This window comes from Loxodonta africana, chromosome 11, assembly GCF_030014295.1.
Source record: "Loxodonta africana isolate mLoxAfr1 chromosome 11, mLoxAfr1.hap2, whole genome shotgun sequence".
NCBI classification, from domain to species: Eukaryota; Metazoa; Chordata; class Mammalia; order Proboscidea; family Elephantidae; genus Loxodonta; species Loxodonta africana.
Window position 1 is genome coordinate 25,773,424 of NC_087352.1, and position 15,692 is coordinate 25,789,115.

The following is a 15,692-nucleotide window of genomic DNA, read 5'->3' on the forward strand; positions in this document are numbered from 1 at the left end:
CTTATATCTGATCAGGGCTGTGACCTGAGTGAGAGTGTTGCCGTCCCACCCTAATCCTGCCTCATTCACATAACGAACATAACCTAATCCTCATCAGCATAACTTAATCCTCCCTGATTAACACATAAAACCAAAAAAAAAAAACCAGTTGCCAAATTGATTCCGATTCATAGCAACCCTATAGGACAGAGTAGAACTGCCTCATAACATTTCCAAGGTTGTAACCTTTATGGAAGCAGACTAACACTTCTTTCTCCCAGGGAGCTGCTCATGGGTTCAAACCACCTACCTTTCGGTTAGCAGTTGAGCACTTAACCGGTGCATGCCCATCACCTCTCTCATTAACACATAAAGGTCAGGATTTACAACACATCACAAAATGGACATCAGGTCACAAAAGTGGAAGACAGCCACACAATACTGGTAATCATGGCCTAGCCAAGTTGATATATTTTGGGGGACACAATTCAGTCTGTAGCATATATGTTGCATATATTTTCTACAATAATGTCAGTTCTCTTAGGAGTTTATAATTTTTTTACAATGAAAAAAGTCATCAAAATTAATGTCTCTAGGTTTCAAGTTACAATTAGGCACTTCCTACACTGAAGTCACAGAAGATTTTATCCATGTTTTCTGTTATGGTTTGTGTTGTTAGGCGCCATCAAGTTCATTCTGACTCATAGCGACCCTGTGTAGAACAGAATGAAATACTGCCTGGTCCCACACCATCCTCACAATCATTCCTGTGTTTGAGCCCATTGTTGCAGCCACCCTGTCAATTAATCCTTTTTGTTGACCCTCTACTTTACCAAGCATGATGTACCCCAGGGGCTGGTCCCTCCTGATAACATGTCCAAAATATGTGAGACGAAGTCTCATGTCTTCGCATCTAAGGAGCGTGTTTTCTACCGGTACTTAAATGCTTTCAGTCTTTACGTTTAGACTCCTTAAATCCTTTCAGTTTTTACATTTAGATCCCTGATCCACTTCGCATTTTTGTGTATGGTATGAGGTATGGATCTAATTTTATCTGTTCCCAGATAGCTAACTGATTGTCTTAACACCATTTCTTGACATGTTCCTCTTAGTCTCAGTGTTGTTAGATGCCAGGTTTATCATAAACTGAAGTTTTTTTTGTGCATGAGTCTTATCTGGCCTTTCTATTCTTATCCATTGGTCTGTCTATTCGTGCGCCAGCACGGCACTTTCTTAAAATGTATTATGGTAAAAATTTACATAACAAAATATTTCCCAATTCACCAATTTTTACGTGTATAACTCAGTCACACTGATTACAATCTTCACGGGGCACCAGCACTACACTTTGAATTACATGTTTTTACATCTGGCAGGGCTAAATATCCCATTGCAGGTTTTCTTTTTAGTGTTCCCCTAGTGATTCTTGCATAGCCTACATGAAGTGTAGTATGAACTTAGGTGGCTTCATAAGAAGGCTTGGCGATACCTTTATTGGGTCTGCATTAAATTTTTAAATCATCTTAGGGAACTGACATCATTGTGAAAGTTTGGTCTTCCTACCCAAAAACAAAAGATATCTTTCCGTCTTTTTAAGCCTACTCTGTATCTTTCAGAAGTGTTTGAGAGATTACCTTATAGAGGTTTTGTACATTTCTTGATGACTTTTTATTGTTGTAAGATGTATATATAACACAAAACCAAAAAACCAAACCCAGTGCCGTCAAGTCGATTCCGGCTCATAGCGACCCTATAGGACAGAGTAGAACTGCCCCAGAGAGTTTCCAAGGAGTGCCTGGCGGATTTGAACTGCCGACCCTTTGGTTAGCAGCCGTAGCACAAAACCACTACACCACCAGGGTTTCCATATATAACATACCATTTGCCAATTCAACACATTTCTTGATTTTTTTTTTTTTTTTGCCACTGTAAATTAGTTTTTTTTTTTTCTACCACTGTGTCTTCTATTGTCTGTAATTAAGATTGATTTCTGCATGTTAATTCTGTATCTTGCTACTTTGGTGGATTCTTCTTTTGTTTCAGTTAGTTGTCATTGCCCTATTAAATTCTATTTGCTAATGAGAAATTATGTTTACTCCTTTTTATGTGCTTAGTAACTATTTATGGGTTTTTGAATATTATTTAAATTTGTATAGGAGGAGGGATTTCTCTTTTTTTTTTTTTTTTAATGATTCAGGGAAGGAGCCCTGGTAGCACAACAATTAAGTGCTCAGCTACTAACCAAAAGATTAGCAGTTTGAACTTAGCCATCAGCTCCATGGGAGAAAGACCTTGTGACCTGCTCCTGTAAAGATTACTGCCTAGAAGACCCTATGGAGTTGCCAGGAGTCAAGATCAACTCAGTAGCACCCAACAACAACAATGATCCTAGGAGCTACAAAGCTGATTTGGTCTCTCATCATTCCATAGTGAGACAGATTTGCTGTCTCAGGGTTCTGCCCTTTCCAGGAAAAGACATTGAGAGGAAGTAAGGAGTAGCTGTTTCAGCACTGACAGAATGTGGAGGTAATACATGTAAGGCATCCAGAATAGTGAGTGATGATATTGTCATCATCATTAATGTCAACTTCCAGGAATACATGTTGAGTGAGGCATCACAACTCAGAAAGCCAGTATTGCATATTAAAGGTGGTGTGATTTATGCTAGGTCCCTGAGTGGTGCAAATGATTTGCTTTCGGTACTAACCTAAAGATTGGCAGTTCGACGAAGAAGTTTCCGGGATAAACTGAATGCTTCAAAGGTCAGCGGAGCAAGGGCGGGGGTTTGGAGACTATGGCTTAAGGGGACTTCTAAGTCAATTGGCAAAATAATTCTATTATGAAAACATTCTGCATCCCAGTTTGAAATGTGGCATCTGGGGTCTTAAATGCTAACAAGCGGCCATCTAAGATGCATCAATTGGTCTCAACCCACCTGGATCAAGGGAGAATGAAGAACACCGAGGTCAAACGTTAACTATGAGCCCAAGAGGCAGAAAGGGCCACATGAACCAGAGACTTACATCATCCTGAGACCAGAAGAACTAGATGGTGCCCGGCCACAACTGATGACTGCCCTGACAGGGAGCACAACAGAGAACCCCTGAGGGAACAGGAGATCAGTGGGATGCAGACCCCAAATTCTCATAAAAAGACCAGACTTAATGGTCTGACTGAGACTAGAGGAATCCCGGCGGTCATGGTCCCCAAACCTTCTGTTGGCCCAGGACAAGAACCATTCCCGAAGACAATTCATCAGACGTGGAAGGGACTGGACAATGGGTAGGAGAGAGATGCTGATGAAGAGTGAGCTACTTGTATCAGGTGGGCAATTGAGACTGTGCTGGCATCTCCTGTCTGGAGAGGAGCTAGGAGGGTAGAGAGGGTTAGAAACTGGCAAAATTGTCACGAAAGGAGAAACTGGAAGGGCTGACTCATTAGGGGAAGAGTAGATGGGAGTATGGAGTAAAGGGTATATAAGCTTATATGTGACAGACTAACTTGATTTGTAAATGTTCACTTAAAACTCAATACAAATTATTAAAAATAAAAAAAAAGATTGGCAGTTCGAAACCCATCCAGCAGCATCACAGAAAAAAGATCTGGCAGTCTGTTTCTATAAAAATTAAAGCCAAATGATACTGAGTGGAATTAGTCAGTCACAAAAGGGACAAATATTGTATGAGACCACTATTATAAGAACTCAAGAAAAAGTTTAAATACAGAAGAAAATATTCTTTGATGGTTACGAGTGTGCGGATGGAGGGAGGAGGGGTATTCACTATTTAGATTAAAAAAATAGTAGATAAGAATTATTTTAGGTGAAGGGAAGGTCAACACAATACAGGGGAAGTCCGCACAACTGGACTAAACCAAAAGCTAAGAAGTTTCCTGAATACAACCAGACATTTCAAGGGACAGAGTAACAGGAGCAGGTGTCTGGGGACCATGGTTTCAGGGGACATCTAGGTCAACTGGCATAACAAAGTACATTAAGAAAACATTCTGCATCCCACTTTGGTGAGTGGTGTCTGGGGTCTTAAAAGGTAGCAAGCGGCCATCTAAGATGAATCAATTGGTCTCAACCCACCTGGAGCAAAGGAGAATGAAGGACACCAAAGACACAAGGAAAATAAGAGCCCAAGAGACAGAAAGGGCCACATAAGCCAGAGACTCCATCAGCCTGAGACCGGAAGAACTAGATGGTGCCGCTACCACTGATCACTACCGTGACAGGGAACACAACAGAGAATCCCTGATGGAGCAGGAGAAAAGTGGGATGCAGAACTCAAATTCTAGTATAAAGAGCAGACTTAATGGTCTGACTGAAACTGGTGGGACCCCAGAGGAAATGGCCACTGGACTCTATGTTAGCCCAAAACTAAAACCGTTCCCAAAGCCAACTTTTCAGACAAAGATTAGACTGGACTACCAGACATAAAATGAGGATTGTGCTTCTTAGCTCAAGTAGACACATGAGATTATGTGGGCTACTCCTGTCCAGAGGTGAGATGAGAAGGCAGAGGGGGACAGAAGCTGGTTGAATGGACACAGGAAATACAGGGTGGAGAGGAGAAGTGTGCTGTCACGTTATAGGGAGAACAACAAGGGTCACGTAACAATGTGTGTTTAAGTTTTTGGATGAGAAACTGACTTGAATTGTAAACTTTAAAAGCACAATTAAAAAAAAAAAGTTAAAGCCAAGAAAACCCTATGGAATACTGTGTAATGTATAGGGTCACACCATAAGCTGGTATCAACTTGATGGCAACAGATTTGTTTTTTTTGTTTTGGGGCTTTTTTTTGGTTTTTTTTTGTTTTGTTTTTTTGATGATTTACACTGTGCACTCATGTTTATAAGGAGGTGGGGTGTGGATAAGAGGGATGGCTGCAGATTGGAGGTGTTTTCTTTGATGGTTCCTTATTTCTCCTCAGTTCTGCCTTCACAGAATTGTGTTCTTCAAGACAGAAGCCCGGTGAAGGAAGTTTTGACAATTGGACTTCTGGAAGGCACATCACAGGTGAGTTACCATTTCATCCTTATTTTCTGCCATGAGATCCTTGACATTGTGTGTGAACTACAGTCAAACTGCCTTGAGCTCTTGCATTTTAGACAGGACAGAAACATGGCTACATACTGTAGAAGAAGAAGAGTTAATAAAGATGCTGGGAACTGAAAAGAATGAAGTAAAATCACTTAGTAAGACAGAGATATTCATGAGTACTGCAGATGTTTATGTATACTGAGCTTTAATCCCATATCCAGGGACACACTTTATAAAAAATTAATTATCTACTTATTTTGTTGTTGTTGAAAATATATATAGCAGAACATACACCAATTCAACAGTTTCTACATGTCCAGTACAGTGGCATTGATAACATTCTTCAAGTTATGCAACCCTTCTCACCCTCCTTTTCTGAGTTGTTCCTCCCTCATTATTATAAACTCACTGCCTCCTAAGGTTCCTGTCAAATCTTTCGGGTTGCTATTGTCATTTTGATCCCGTATAGATAGTTCTTAAAAGAGCACGATGCTCAAGGTAGGAGTTCTTTACTAATTAAGCGGATCTATTGTTTGATTTAAAGAAGACCAGGGGATATTTTGGTTTAAGGTTTAAAGATTATCTCAGGGCAGTAGTTTCAGGGGTTTATTCAGCCTCAGTGGCTCCAGAAAGTCTAGAGTCCATCCAAATTTTCAGTTCTATTCTGTGTTTCCCCCCTTTTGATCAGGATTCTTCTACAGAATCTTTGATCAAAACTATCAGTAATGGTAGCTGGGCACCCTCCAATTCTTCTGATCTCATGACAAAGGAGTCAGTTGTTCATGAAGGCAATGAGCCATGCATCATGGATACATTTTTAAAAGAAGGAAGATTTTTCTCTTTTCCTTACTGATTGGAGGACGGCTTCCATTTCACACGTAAAGTAATTTAATCTACATGTATTTTAGAAAACTGTAAAATATACTAACAAAAAGAAAGGAAAAATTCCATAATTCCATAACCAGTTTTAATGTTTTGGTGGATAATTTAGTATGCTTCTTTCTATCCAAAGGGCTATTTTCCCTGTCTGTACTTTGTTACTGTTAATTGCCATCAAGTCAGTTCTGACTCGTGGTGACCCCAGGTGGAACAAAATATTGGCTGGTCCTGTGCCATCTTCATGATTTTTTTATATATTTGCGCCCATTGTCGCACCTATTGTCACAATTGACTTGACGATAATGGGTTTATTGTGTCAATCTGTTCCATTGAGGGTCTCCCTTTTTTTTGCTGACCCTCTACTTCACCAAATATGACATCTTTTTCTAGAGATAAGCCTTTCCCAATGACGTGTTCAAGGTAAACAAGACAACATTTTTACATGTATATGTATAATTTGAAAAAACATGGATACTACAGTAAACGCTACAACCGCTGTACAGTATTTGCTTTCCAACAGCCAACATTTTGCTCTTCCTCCTAGAGCCTTGTGAGTAAGAACATGTTCTCCTTTTCAGCCGTCAGGGACAATCTGAGATGTGGCCATTGACTTCTGCCAGGAAGAGTGGGGCTGTCTAAACCCTGCTCAGATGGATTTGTATGAGGCTGTAATGTTGGAGAACTATCAGAACCTGGTCTAACTGGGTAAGTGTATTAAGCCCTAATTCTGCACCAGCTTTCCGGTGTATTTTCTTCCTTGTGTCAGAAATCCCGGGGGAACTACCTCTATTTTTGTTTGTTTGTTCGTTTCATGCCCCATGAAGAGTAGAGCTGGAAATGGCAACTCCTCTTTCCCATCCTTTAGAAGTCCTTCTGAACTTTGCCAGCTCATTCTTGTATTGGACTTCCTATCCTGATTCCTGAGGAGCCGTGGGTGACACAATGGTTAAACACTTGGCTGCTAACTCCAAGGTTGATGGTTTGATCCCACCCAGCATCTGCCCCTGTAAAGACTATAGCCTGAAAAACCCTATGGGCAGTTCCTCTATGTAACACTGTGAATCAGAACTGAATTGTCACTGTCAGTCAGGAATACTGATTGCTGTGGCAGTTGTTGTTAGCTTCCATGGCGTCAGCCCCTGATTCATGGCGATGCCACGCACAATAGAACAACCGTTGTAATCCATAGTGTTTTCGTTGGTTGATTTTCAGAAGTAGATCACAAGACCGTTCTTCCTAGTCTCTCTCTGAAACCTGTTTACCGCCGTGTTGTTTTTAGGTGTCGTCTAGTCGATTTCCCACTCTTAGTGACCCCACGTGACAGAGTTGAACTGCCACACAGGGTTTTCTAGGCTGTAATCTTTACAGAAGCAGATTGCCAGGTCTTTCTCCTGTGGAGCCACTGGGTGAGTTCAAATCACCAACCTTTCAGTTAGCTGAGTGACTGTTTCACTGCCAGGGCTCCCTTTCAGCATCATAGCCACATGCAGACCTCCACTGACAGTCGGTGGCTGCGCTCGAGATGCATTGGCTGGGAATCGAACCTAGGTCTCCTGCTTAGAAGGTGAGAATTCTACCACTGAACCACCACTGCCTTTCTGAATTCTTGAATAATGACAAAATGGCCAGTTGCAATTTTTTTTCCCTTTTCACAGGCATTTCCATTTCTAAGGCTGACTGATGTAGTGTCTCCACTGGAACAGGTGAACAGCCCTGGATATTGAGGAGTAAGGTAACGAGAACTCCATGGCTAGCTGAGTCAGGAGAACCAAGCAGAGGGAAGGCCAGGTCTTTCTCCTATAGAGCAGCTGATAGATTTGAACCACTACCAGTCCTTTAGTTAGCAGCCAAGTGCTTAACCATTGCACCACCAGGGCTCTTTTGAAGCCCATTAATTGGTATAAAAACAACCCCATTAATCCTTGTTTAGACTCCCCCATGCATACGCTCCCTGCATGTTAGCATTAGGTAATGACAGTACCTAAACACGTATCCTCACTATTGTGCACAGACCTCTACCTGGGTTACTCTTGATGCTTCACCATCTGGCAAGAAATTTCTGGTGCTTAGTTCTGTATGTAAGTTCCCTAATAAAGCCTCATCTGATAAACCTGGCTTTTACTTCCTCATTTTTTGGAATTTGACCTGTGCCTCAGAGCCATTCCTGCCGCTGGTCAGTGGGGTACAACACCTCATTATGGGCATGAGTCTTTTATGATTTCCAGGGGTGTTTTAGACTCTTTAATGCACTGTATTATATTATAGTTGACATTCAGATTAAATTTAGAAAGTTCTGAAGAGTGAGATGTTGCTCTGATAGTCAGTGGCATTTTGTTGTCCATGGAGTATTACCAAAAACAAAAAACCTGTTGCCATCGAGTTGATTCCAACTCATAGAGACTCCATGTAACAGAGTAGAATTGCCCCATAGGGTTTCCAAGATTATATAGTCTTTACGGAAGCAGACTACCACATCTTTCTCCCATAGAGCAGCTGATGGGTTCAAACCATCTGCCTTTTGGTTACAGCCAAGCACTTAACCAGTGCACCACCAAATTGCTCCTAGTGTCTTCACACCTAGCTGCTGCACCCTTCTCTAGAATTATAGCATCTACAGCCTTCAATTGCCAGTTTTTGAACTTCTAATCTTACTTGTCCCACCCGTTGCCAGATTTCTGTTCCTCTTTTAAGAATAATGCCACCTAGATGGACACTGCTCATACCCCTTGAGGCAAATATTGGTATATTTCCTTGCCTTTTCATAGGTTTTAGATTCATTTTTATGACTGCATCCTGGGATTTTGTGATTCTGTGCTGGCTACTCTCTTCAGCTCCATCCCCTTCCATCTTTCATAGAATTGTTTTGCTTCTCTTGATTGCCTATACAGTCTCTAAAATTTGTTATCACTTCTTATCCATACCAGTCAGATAGGTATATTTTTGTGTCCTTTTGTAAATGTTGCTCATTCTTGAAATGGTTTGTTTGGGTGGTTAATAGCTAATTAAAAAGAAAAAAAACAAACCCATTGATGTCTAGTGAATTCCAACTAATGGTGACCCCGTGGGTTACAGAGTAGAACTGCTGCATAGGATTTTCTTGGCTTAATCTTTACATAAGTAGATTGCCAGGCCTTTCGCTGTGGCACTGCTGGGTGGGTTCAAACAACCAACCTTTGTGTTAGTAGTCAAGTGCAACCATTTGTGCCAACCAGGGGCCTGATAGCTAATTTTTTGTTCTTGTTGGTAGTGGCTGTTGAGTCCATTCTGACTCATGGTGACCCCATGTGTTACATAGTAGAACTGCTCCATAGGGTTTTCAAGGATGTGACCATATGGAAACAGATTAGCGTGCCTTTCTTCCAAGGCACCTCAGGGCGGGTTTGAACTACCAGCCTTTCAGCTAGTAGTCAAGTGCTTAACTATTTGTGCCACCCACCTGCCTAATAGCTAATTAGAGCTTGTGAAAATTTTATAAAACATTTTATAAACTTATAAAACCAAGACGTGTTCCTTTTCTCAAATAATTTGATGGCGTGCTATAAAAATAAAATTGTTAATCTCCTTACTCATGTTTCCATCTACACTACCCTAAAGGACTGATGGTAAAATTATAGTAAGTGTTTGGCCACATCTTTCTCCATACAAATACACACAAAACCCACAGGTACATCCACCCAGGGAGCATTTTGCTGTTTCTTCTTTTCACAAAACAAATCTGTTTCTGCACTCTTCACTGCAACTTGATCCTCTCAGTGTCATCTCTATAGGCCAATATACATAAAACTTATTATTTTTGCATTTTACATTTTACCTTAATTCTGAACTTAAAAATTGTTGCCTTTTATTACTAGGGTAATTAACAAGGATGTGGAAAAGATGAGGAACCCTGGTGGCACAGTGGTTAACACTCAGCTGCTAACTGAAAGGTTGGAGGTTCAAACACACTAGCCTCTCCATGGGAGAAAGATGTGGTGATCTGCTTCTGTAAAGATTACTGCCTTAAGATGACATGAAAACCCTAAGGAATCCTCAAGAAAACTACTGAAACTAATATAAGAGTTTAGCAGAGTATCAGGTTGCAAGATAAACATACAAAAATCAGTTGGATTCTTCTACACCAACAAAAAGAACATTGAAGATGAAATCATCAAATCAATACCATTTACAGTATCCCCCAAGAAGATAAAATACTTAGGAATAAATCTTACCAGAGACGTAAAAGACTTATATATACAAAAAAACTACAAAACATTTCTGCAAGAAACCAAAAGGGACCTCCATAAGTGGAAAAACATACTTTCCTCAGGGATAGGAAGATGTAACATTGTAAAAATCTCTATGCTACCAAAAGCAATCTATAGATTTAATACAATTGCTATCTAAATTCCTATGACATTCTTTAATGAGATGGAGAAACAAATCACCAACCTCATGTGGAGGGGAAAGAAGCCCTGGATAAATAAAGCATTACTGAGAAGGACGAACAAAGTGGTAGGACTCACTCTACCTGAATTTAGAACCTATTATACTGCCACGATAGAACAGCCTGGTACTGGTGCAACAACAGATACATAGACCAATGGAACAGAATTGAGAATCTAGGCATAAATCCATCCACATATGACCAGTTGATATTTGACAAAAGCCCCAAATCAGTTAAATGGGGAAAAGACAGTCTCTTTAACAAATGGTGCTGGCATAACTGGATATCCATCTGCAAAAAAAATGAAAAAAGACCCATACCTCACATCATGCACAAAAACGAACTCAAAGTGGATCAAAGACCTAAATATAAAATCTAAAACAATAAAGATCATGGAAGAAAAAATAGGGACAACGTTGTTGTTAGGTGCATCGGGTCGATTCCGACTCGTAGCGACCCTATGCGCAATAGAACGAAACACTGCCCGGTCCTGCGCCATCCTTACAATCATTGTTATGCTTGAGCTCATTGCTGCAGCCACTGTGTCAATCCACCTTGTTGAGGGTCTGCCTCTTTTCTGCTGACCCTGTACTCTGCCAAGCATGACGTCCTTCTCCAGGGACTGATCCCTCCTGACAACATGTCCAAAGTATGTAAGACGCAGTCTCGTCATACTTGCCTTTAAGGAACGTTCTGGGTGCACTTCTCCCAAGACAGATTTGTTCATTCTTTTGGCAGTCCGTGGTATATTCAATATTCTTCGCCAAGACCAGAATTCAAAGACGTCAGTCCTTTGGTGTTCCTTATTCATTGTCCAGCTTTGACATGCATATGATGCGATTGAAAATACCACGTCTCAGGTCAGGCACACCTTAGTCTTCAAGGTGACATCTTTGCTCTTCAGCACTTTAAAGAGGTCCTTTGCAGCAGATTAACCTAATGCAGTGCGTCCTGTGATTTCTTGACTGTTACTTCCATGGCTGTTGATTGTGGATCCAAGTAAAATGAAATCCTTGACAACTTCAATCTTTTCTCCGTTTATCATGATGTTGCTCATTGGTCCAGTTGTGAGAATTTTTGTTTTCTTTATGTTGAGGTGCAATCCATACTGAAGGCTGTGGTCTTTGATCTTCGTTAGTAAGTGCTTCAAGTCCTTTTCACTTTCAGCAAGCAAGGTTGTGTCATATGCGTAATGCAGGTTGCTAATGAGTCTTTCTCCAATCCTGATGTTCCATTCTTCATATAGTCCAGCTTCTCGTATTGTTTGCTCAGCACACAGATTGAATAGGTATAGTGAAAGAATACAACCCTGACGCACACCTTTCTTGACTTTAAACCAGTCAGTATCCCCTTGTTCTGCCCAAACAACTACCTGTTGATCTATGTAAAGGTCCTCACCAAATGGAACACACAGAAATCAAATTGACTACATCTGTGGAAAGAGACGATGGAAAAGCTCAATATCATCAGTCAGAATAAGGCCAGGGGCCGACTGTGGAACGGACCATCAATTGCTCATATGCAAGTTCAAGCTGAAACTGAAGAAAATCAGAGCAAGTCCATGAGAGCCAAAATATGACCCTGAGTATTTCCCACCTGAATTTAGAGATCATCTGAAGAATAGATTTGACGCATTGAACACTACTGTCCAAAGACCAGGAGAGTCGTGGAATGACATCAGGGACATCATACATGAAGAAAGTAAGAGGTCATTAAAAAGACAAAGAAAAGACCAAGTTGGATGTCAGAGGAGACTCTGAAACTTGCTCTCGAACATCGAGCAGCTAAAGCAAAAGGAAGAATTGATGAAGTAAAAGAACTGAAGATTTCAAAGGGCTGCTTGAGAAGACAAAGTAAAGCATTGTAATGACTTGTGCAAAGAGCTGGAGTTGGAAAACCAAAAGAGAAGAACACGCTCGGTGTTTCTCAAGCTGAAAGAACTGAAGAAAAAATTCAAGCCTCCAGTTGCAGTAGTGAAGGATTCTATGGGGAAAATTTTAAATGACACAGGAAGCATCAAAAGAAGATGGAAGGAATACACAGAGTCATTATGCCGAAAAGAATTAGTTGATGTTCAGCCATTTCAAGAGGTAGCATATGATCAGGAACTGATGGTACTGAAGGAAGAAATCTAAGCTGCTCTGAAGGCATTGGCAAAAAACAGGGCTCCAGGAATTGATGGAATATCAATTAAGGTACAGTGTTAGGAGCCCTAATACATGACATAAACAGTATACAAAATATTACTAACAATGCAGGAGGAAAACTAGATAACTGGGAGCTCCTAAAAATCAAACACCTGTGCTCCTCCAAAGACTTCTCCAAAAGAATAAAAAGATTACCTGCAGACTGGGAAAAAGTTTTTAGCTCTGACATTTCCAGTCAGCGCCTGATCTCTAAAATCTACATGATACTGCAAAAACTTAACTACAAAAAGGCAAATAATTCAGCTAAAACATGGGCAAAAAATCATGAACAGACACTTCACTAAAGAAGACATTCAGGTAGCTAACAGATATGTGAGGAAATGCTCAGGATCATTAGCCGTTAGAGAAATGCAAATCAAAACTGCAATGAGATCCCATCTCACTCCAACAAGCTGGCATTAATCCAAAAAAAAAAAAAAACACAAAATAATGTTGGAGGGGTTGTGGAGAGACTGGAACACTTACACAATGCTGGTAGAAATGTAAAATGGTACAACCATTTTGAAAATCGATTTGGCGCTTCTTTAAAAAGCTAGAGATAGAACTACCATACCATCCAGCAATCTCACTCCTTGGAATATATCCTGGAGAAATAAGAGCCTTTACACGAACAGATACATGCACACCCAAGTTCGTTGCAGCACTGTTTACAATAGCAAAAAGATGGAAGCAACCAAGGTGCCCATCAATGGATGAATGGATAAATAAATTATGGTGTATATTCACACAAGGGAATACTATGCATTGATAAAGAACAGTGATGAATCTGTGCAACATATCATAACATGGAGGAATCTGGAAGGCATTATGCTGAGTGAAATTAGTTGCAAAAGGGTAAATATTGTATAAGACCACTATTATAGGAACTAGAGAAATAGTTTAAACAGAAAAGAAAATACTCTTTGATGGTTACGAGAGCGGGGAGGGAGGGAGAAGGATATTCACTAATTAGTAGATAAGAACTACTTTAAGTGAAGGGAAAGACCACACACAATACAGGAGAGGTCAGCACAACTAGACTAAACCAATAACAATGATTCAAAGCCCAGCGTAGCAGGGGCACGGGTTTGGGGACCATGGTTTCAGAGGATACCTCAGTCAATTGGCATAATAAAATCTATTGAGAAAACGTTCTGCATCCCACATTGGAGAGTGGCGCCTGGGGTCTTAAACGCTAGCAAGCGACCATCTAAGATGCATCAGTTGGTCTCAACCCACCTGGATCAAAGGAGAATGAAGAACAAGTTTTCAAGTTGTGCAACCATTGTCATCCTCTTTTTTGGGATTGTTCCTCTGTTAACGTGAACACACTGCTCCCTAAGTTTCCTATCTAATCGTTTAAGTTGCTGTTGTCATTTTGATCCCATTTTGGATATATCTTAAAAGAGCATAATGCTCAGGGGACAGACATTCTTTATTAGATAAGCTAAACAATTGTTTAGTTTTAAGAAGACTTGAGGGGATATTTTTGGTTTAAGGTTTAGAAATTATCTCAGGGCAATAGTTTTGGGACTTCATCCAGCCTCCATGGCTCCAGAAAGTCTGGATTCCATGAGAATTTGAAATTTTGTTCTGCATTTTCTCACATTTGGTCAGAATTCTATGGAATCTGTGATCAAAGTGTTCAGTAATGGTAGACAGGCACCATTCAGTTCTGCTGAGCTCATAGAGGCAGTTGCTCATGGAGGATTTGGGTTTTTTTTTAATACTAATATGTATATGTTTTTATTTCCAGATAGCAAATCAAGGTAAGAAAGCAAGAAAATACTTCTAAAGAAGAGAGTTAAAGAAGAAACATTCCAATGTGAAATAGTGATGAAGAAAGCAAGCAACACTTTTCATGATTATGGAAAAACTCACTGCACTGATACATACCTCACTCTTCCTCAGAAAATTCTTAAAGACGAGGTGCTGCCAGTGTCATGAGTGTGGGAAATACTTTAAATGTCCCTCAGCTGTCGTTCAGCATCAGAGAATTCACATTGGGGAGAGACCCTATAAGGGTAACGAATGTAGTAAATCCTTCAGTCAGAGGACACACCTCAAACAGCATGAGAGAATTCACACATGTGAGAAACCCTATGAACATAAATAATGTAGGAAAACCCTCAGCCAGATGACACATCTTACTCGGCATCACAGTACTCACACTAAAGAAAAGTTCCATGAAAGCAGCAAATGTGGAAAGACCTTCAGCCATTCCTACTCCTTCGTTGATTACCAGAGAATTCATACTGGAGAGAAACCCTATGAGTGTAAAGAATGTGGCGGAGCCTTCACACCAAATGCGTAGCTTATTAAAAAAAAAATAGCTTATTAGGCATCAGAAAATTCATTCTAGAGAAAAACCCACGAATAATAATTTCTTTTAGGCGTCCCTTCCCTGATTGAAAATAAGAGAATTCACACTGGAGAAAAACTATTCAATGTAAGGACTGTGGGAGGATATTTACCTGAGGCTTGCAGCTTTCCCTTCCCAAGAAGGAGAAAGACCCTATGAATACCACTATGTGGTAAAGCCTTCAGTACATGTTCTCATAAGAGAACATACAGTAGAGAGAAACGCGTTGAATGCCTTGCATCTGGGAAGGCCTTTAACACGTCTTCATCACTTTGTCAGCGTAAGAGGATTCATACTGGTGAAAAACCCTTTGATTACAATAAATGTGGGAAGTCCTTTCGATGGGAAGTCCTTACTCAACATGAGCAAACTCATACTGGAGGATATTAACAAAGGCTAAGTGAACTTCAAAATGTTAATATTCTAAATAGTTCACTGTCCAGTTCTTGGTAACAAGTATAAATAAACTCTGTATTAGAGAACAATTTATTCACCATGTCTGAAGCGTTTACTGAAAAAATGGGATGGCAGTGAATCCATTTTTTAATTTGAAAATGGAGAGAAACCAAGTGTCTTAGGCTGGGTTTTCTAGAGGAGCAAAACCAGTAAATCATGTAAATATATAGAGATTTATATCAAGGAAATGGCTCATGCAGTTGTAGAGGCTAGAAAGTCCCAAATCCCTGGATCAGGCTGGGGGCTTCTCCTGACTCACATAGTTGCAGGGACTGGCAAACCCAAGACAGGTCAGACAGCAGGCCTCTGGCTCACAGGCTGTGGAAACCTATGAATCCCAAGATCGGCAGGTAACCTGCTAG

General features: G+C 40.4%; 1 long non-coding RNA gene across 1 annotated transcript; it reads left to right on the top strand.

Annotated features, from left to right (window-relative positions):
* The first annotated feature begins 2,259 nt into the window (after positions 1–2,259).
* LOC104845523 (uncharacterized) lies at positions 2,260–15,462 on the top strand. Its single transcript, XR_010323291.1, has 3 exons — positions 2,260–5,000; positions 6,482–6,608; positions 14,269–15,462. It is a non-coding gene; the product is annotated as an uncharacterized LOC104845523 (long non-coding RNA).
* Positions 15,463–15,692: the final 230 nt, after the last annotated feature.